Here is a 6,875-nt window from a genome sequence, read left to right on the forward strand (position 1 = left end):
GAGAGAAACCATGTACATAATAAAGATAGAGAAGGAAGAAAGGAAAGGAAGAAGGAATGGAGAGAGAGAGTGAGAGAGAAAAAGAGAGAGAGAGAGAGAGAGAGAGAGAGAGAGAGAGAGAGAAAGAAAGAAAGAGAAAGAAAGAAAGAAAGAAAGAAAGAAAGAAAGAAAGAAAGAAAGAAAGAGAGGGAGGAGAGATTGAGAAGTAGAAGAGTGGGAGGGAGGAGATTAGGAAGAAAGAGTGAGAGAGAGAGAGAGAGAAAGAGAGATACACCTTGCCATTATTTTAACATAGTGCAGCAAGCACTACACTTAATGACCATCATATTTCTTGAACACTTACTATGTGCCAGATGCAATCTTCTTCATATCCATAATCTCATCCAATCATTACAACTATCCAATGAAGTATAAAAGGTTGTTATTCCTCATATTTTTATTGGGATATTGGTTTTTAAAGTGATTAAGTAATTTAGTTAGTTAATTTACAATTAGACAGCAGGAGAGCTGAAGTCAGGATCTGCATGTAAGACTCCAATGTTTTCATTCAATAAAGCTGAGGAATGCATAGAAGGAACCTCTAAACCAGTCTGACAAATGTCCCTGGCAAACATTTTTCAAATGTGTACCTTCCAGAGACATATTTTGGTCAATGTGGCATCTCTGAAGTAGAATCTAAGGTTTCAGGTGTTAATTCTCTATGAATTATGTAAATATGAAGCTCTTTAGGATTCTGGGGAAAGGAATCTCACTGATAGTCTCTGTGCACAAAGGGCCAGAGAGTCAGGTGTTGAGGCTACACCCACTATGGAAAACAACAGTAAAACAGAATTGCCAGATTTGGTTACTCATTTTTTTAAAAAAGCTATTTATTTTGAGGGGGGGGAGGGAGGGAGGGGAGAGGGGGAGGGGCAGAGAGAGAGGGAGAGAGAATCCAAAGTAGGTTTCACACCATCAGCACAGAGCCTGATGCAGGGCTCAAACTCACAAACAAAAAGATCATGACCTGAGTCAAAATCAAGAGTCAGACACAACTGATTAAGCCACCCAGGTGCCCCTGGTTGACTCATTTTTGTGATTCATTTATCCAACACTTAACTATTATGCTAAGGATACTTCCTTTCTGGGAATTTTCCCTCCTTATGTATTGTCACTAGTCTCTATTACTTTTCTCCACCACTCAGCAATTTCTCTGGCTTCCCACTCCCCACCCAAAGAACCTTAACTTTGGAATCCTTCAGCAATGTGCCCTTTGCCCATTCTCAAGCCATTTAAATAATTATCTTGCCCATTTTCAAAGTTCCATCTTTCACCTATTTGAAAAGTTCCCAATAATATCTGAAGGCAGCTGTGGTTTCCAAGTGCTTGAAGATATACCTTCCTTATGAACATTGCCACATGGATTTCTCATGAGTAAATCAAATTCAATATGTTCAAAAGCAAACTGATCATTTTCCCCTATGCCCTATACTTATTCTTACTCCTGTACATTCTGAATAAACCTTATAATTTTCATAAAATTAGCCAATTCTCTGAATCAGAACCCTGGGGGTTGTCCTGTATGCTTCCATCTTTCCCAATCAACAAGTCCCTTCTACTCACACTCTAAAGACTTTCTCCTTCCACCTCTTCTTTATTTAAGCACAAAATCATCTCTTTCAGATTTTCATGTCATATAACCTGGCCTATTAAGTTAACCTACAAATAATAATAATGCATTATAAATGTAAAAGGACAAGGGCTCAAAAGCAATAACAAGATCCATTTATTAAATATCTTTATGCCCAAAAAATAAAAATGAGAAAACAATCCTTTAAACTGAATAAAAATGAGAAAACCACATATGAGAATCTGGATGATAAGACACTGGAGTGTAATGCATAGTCTGAAGAACATAAGTTATTGGAAAACAAGGATGTAAACTATCATTTAAAAATTTTTTCAATATAGGAATCTAGGAAAATATTTAAGTAAATGTGAAAGAATAAATTAACAAAGATTAAGAGCACAAATGAATGAGTTAACTATAAAACCAAAGTTGATTACTTAAAAAGAAAATATATGGGGACATCTGGGTGGTTCAGTCAGTTAAACGCCTGACTTCAGCTCAGGTCATGATCTCACAGTTTGTGGTTCGAGCCCTGTGTCATGCTCTGTGCTGACAGCTCAGGGCCTGGAGCCTGTGTCAGATTCTGTATCTCCCTGTCTCCCTCCCCCTCCCCTGCTTGTGTTCTGTCTATCTCTGCCTCTCTCTCAAAACTAAACATTAAAAAACAAAAAACAAAAAAATACACTTATTTTAAAGGGGTCCAGACAATTTTAGAGAGAGCATGATCATGAGAGACTTTTGAATGCTGAGCACAAACTGAGGGCTGAGAAGGGAGCGGGAAAGGGGAAGGAGGGTGAGGGTCATAGAAAGTGCACTTGTGAGGAAGAGCACTGGGTGTTATATGGAAACCAACTTGGTAATAAACTATGAAAAATGTAAATAATAAAAGAGAAAGCATGATTAACAGTATAAGAAATGAAAAAGAAAGCAAAAGTCTAGAAAAATGAGTTTAAATATAATGGTATAAATATGCATAAGTATAACAATATATTGGGTAACAGATATGAAAAGGACTTTATAGAAAAACATCGATCACCAATTTAGCCCAAGAAATCAAATCCAACAGAAATGACAAAGATGAGGAAAACTCCCACAACCAAATTTAAAGAAAAAAACTTAAGTAGAGTATTTCTAAAATTCTAGTAGAGTGGAAAAGAAGGAATTTCTCATATACACACACACACAGAGTGAAGGTCATTTGGCAATGCCTGGGGACAGTTCTGGTTGTCACAGCTGGGGGATGAGTGCTACTGGAATCTAGTGGGTCCACAACAGGAAGGTTCACATCCTCAAAGGCACAAGACAACAAAGAACCTTCTAGCCCAGAACGTTATCTGGGCTGAGGTTGAGAAATCGTATTCTTGAGCATATAAATAGATGAAAAGCTGTTCATGTAATTACTTATGATGGCACACGCAAACATTATAAATAACTTTTTAGCAAGTCAGATGTACCTGGTCTTTTAAAGAATATTGGCTTGGAAACAGTACACTTTATCTTACAATGAAAAAATTATGCAGCTTAAGAAATCTATTAATAATATGGCTACACTAACAGATTACTGGTGAAAAAAACCTGATCAAGAGATGAGGAAAAAAATAAAATGCAATGGCAATTTATGATAAAATTCTTAATATTTAGAAAGAAAATAGCTTCCTGAATGAAAGCATCTTCTAGAGATTTGGAACAAACATATTTATTATTATTTCTATTAAAGTCAGTACAAGATAGAGATATCTACTATAACAATAACTATCCAACATTCTATGGAAAAATTTTAGTAAAATGAAAATAAAAGGGGAGTGTTACTCTTAAAAAGAAACTTTTAAAAGACTTTACTTAGGTTTTAATTGAATCTTTATGTAAAAATCTAAAAGAACAGACTGTAAATTCTTCCAGTAGAGTTCAAATGTGACCACATAGAAGATCAATCAATAAACAAATTCATAGCTTTTCCTGTTCATAAAAATTAATCACTGAGGAAATTTTATAAAAATAAGAATTTATTTACAATAGCCACAAAACTATAAAATGTATTGGTATAATACAATGTGTTTGGCAGGGAGAGAAGAGGACTCTAAAAATCTAGGGAAGAACATAAAAAACATCCTTTATTTCTTTCCTGAAGATAGAAATATTCAATAGTGAAAATATGTGAATTCTTACATTAATATTCTCATAAATTAAAGCATTATTAATCAATAAAACACAGCAGTGTTTACTGGGCAGTGACAGATAGAACCTAAAATGTATTAGATATAGTAAATGTATACATATATTCAGTATAATATTGAAAATGACAAAGAGGAGATTTATCCTTTGATATATCAAAATGTAATATGAAGTTATTATATAACAAAATATAATATTGTAAAAGTTTAAAAATATATATACCCAGAAAATAATAGCATTTCAAAAAATGTGTGCATGAGGATGAATATGATGGCAATGCATTTTATATCACTAGAAAAAATAACTGATAGGTGATAAATGGAAGAAGTATGAAATTCTCTATTTTATACAGATCCCTGCATTTGGATTAAGAAATTCAAGGTAAAACCAAACCCCTATAATAATATTAGGATAAATAAAAGAAAATGCATTTTGACTTTTTTAAGTAACACCCTCTATTTAAGATAAAAATAAAGCCATTAATTAAAATATGATACAATGCACTGATACCAAACTTAAAATGTCTGTAAACAAAATTAAAAGTACAGCAGATCATACATGCATTAGAAGGCCAAGGCCAAAGAATGCTGCTGCACGCACTTCCGAATACATTGTGTGTCTCTAGTTTGATGACAGTCTGTAGTTTGATTGATGGGGAGGGAGTTGGGAATGGGAAACACAACACCAAGTTGATTTCTGTTTCCAGAGGCTTTGGTCATGAAGAACATGGTGGGCGTTGGGAAGTATTATTCTGATCCAGTAGCATAGTAAGGATGAAGGTAGGTGTCCTTACTTCTACACTGATGGGAGGTAGGGCTTGGAGACCCATAGATTCCTCATCTATAAACCTTCAACTGTAAAAAATATCCCTACCTGTTTCCAGTTTGTCTGGGAACACTGGTCAAATACCAAGATGCATTTGAGGTACTTCTTTCCTTTTTTTTAAATTTTTAATGTTTTTTCATTTTTGAGAGGGAAGGGCAGTGCACAAGCAGGGGAGAGGCAGAGGGAGGGAGACACAGAATTGAAGCAGGCTCCAGGCTCTGAACTGTCAGCACAGAGCCCGATGCGGGGCTCAAACTCACGGACTGTGAGATCATGACCTGAGCCTAAATCCTATGCTTCACCGACTGAGCCACCAGGCGCCCCTGAAGTATTTCCTTCTAAATATAAATGGCTTGTATGAAGACACTTGTTAGAAAGCTCAGACTACCAGGATCCTGTACGAAGGTGGAACTGATGCTAAGTGAAAGAACTCAAAAAACTTATTTTCTAGCAAATGAAAACATGGAAATCAGTCAAATTTAAAAGCTGAGTGAAGCAATAAAATATACAATAAATGTCAAATCTGGACCACAAAGAATTAAAATTCACTCCATTTCTTTGACATAACTGAATTCAGTGTTTTTCTCCTGGGAATAAATATTTGTTTGCAAACTTCCTGCTCATATCACACTTAATTCCCACACCATCCAGCTTGTGCCTGCCGCTCTGAATGCCTCTTCCCATTACCTGTTCTCTTCACTTCTGATTGCTATCCTGTGCTTCTCAGTACCTATCCTGCTCCATGCCTCCAACTGCCCATCCCTTCCTCGCCCTCCAGATTAGCTCTCACAGTCCCTCTCCTTGGTCTGCTCTTTCTGCTCCTGCCATCTTACCTGGCTCCCAGCAGAGGGACAGCTGCCCTTCCCACTCACCGCCCAGCCACATCTGCATGACGGTGGCTCTTGGAGCTGCGCTTCTATAAGGAGCCCAGCATGTAACCCAGCCCTGCTGCCAAGAGACCCTTGGGGCTTAGAGACAATATAATCAGATAAGCAACATGTTTCCAGGTGTGAGGATGAGGCTTTCCTAGGAGGCTCATCACTCGACTGAAGCAGATGAATAATATACTTACCATTTCCTTTTAATTATTTTTAAAAGTATTTTTAATATTTAACTAACTAAATTTTAACTATTTAAATATTTATAATATTTTTCAATAAATATAAACATTCTTTTTTTCCTCCTTTAACTTTAGATCCTGTTTATTGCCATGTAAGCTGCAGGCAAGAAATACCCTTATACTTCCTCCTTCTTTCCCTCTTCCATTCCCAAATTTAGTCACCTACAGTGTAATATTTGCCTGGATAAGACATATAAATTTACATAAACTATTTATTTATTTTTTTAATGTTTTATTATTTATTTTTGAGAGAGACACAGCCTGAGGAGGGGAGGGTCAGTGAAAGGGGGAGACACAGAATCTGAAGACAGGCTCCAGGCTCTGGGCTAGCTGTCAGCAAAGAGCCTGATGCACATCTTGAACCCACAAACTGCGAGATCATGCTTGAGCTGAAGTCGGACATTTAAGCAGCTGAGCTACCCAGGCGCCCCTGGACCATGTGCTTCCTAATAGCTATACCAACTCCCATCTCACTGTTCTTGTGAAAATTCAAAGAGAAAGACAAAAATGTACATAGATCTCTAAAGCTGAAAGGACACTTTCAAGAAGCAAAGTCCTTCACTTTACTCACCTTTCATATCTTTATCTCTTAATGACACTGAAGGAAAGCTATCCAGAGCAGGCGTTTTTAACTTGTGGTCCAGGTGGTTTAGGAAACCTGACTGCAAGCTAAATGTTGTACATGAAAATGGACATGTTTTTAGGAAAGGGTCCATATTTACCAAGGATACTCAAAAGAGTCTACAATTGTCCAAAACATTAAAGCCATCGAAACTGGGAAACTTTTGATATGTTAATCTTGTCTGGCAGTGCCATAATTCTCAGATATGACAGAACTTGATGATAGTAATTCAAATTAATTTAGGAAAAGACATTTTTATTGAGTCTGGCTTAATAACAGGGTTGAATTAAGAATCACTAAGATGAGCAGTTAAGGGGCATCTGGGTGGCTCAGTTGGTTAAGCGTCTGACTTTGGTTCAGGTCATGATCTCACAGTTCGTGGGTTCAAGCCCAGCGTCGGGCTCTGTGCTGACAGCTAGCTCAGAGCCTGGAGCCTGCTTCGGATTCTGTGTCTCTTTCTCTCTCTGCCCCTCCTCTGATCACCCTGTCTCTCTCAGTCTCTCAAAAAATAAATAAAAAATAAACAA

The sequence above is a fragment of the Suricata suricatta genome, chromosome 11, assembly GCF_006229205.1.
Source record: "Suricata suricatta isolate VVHF042 chromosome 11, meerkat_22Aug2017_6uvM2_HiC, whole genome shotgun sequence".
Lineage (NCBI taxonomy): Eukaryota > Metazoa > Chordata > Mammalia > Carnivora > Herpestidae > Suricata > Suricata suricatta.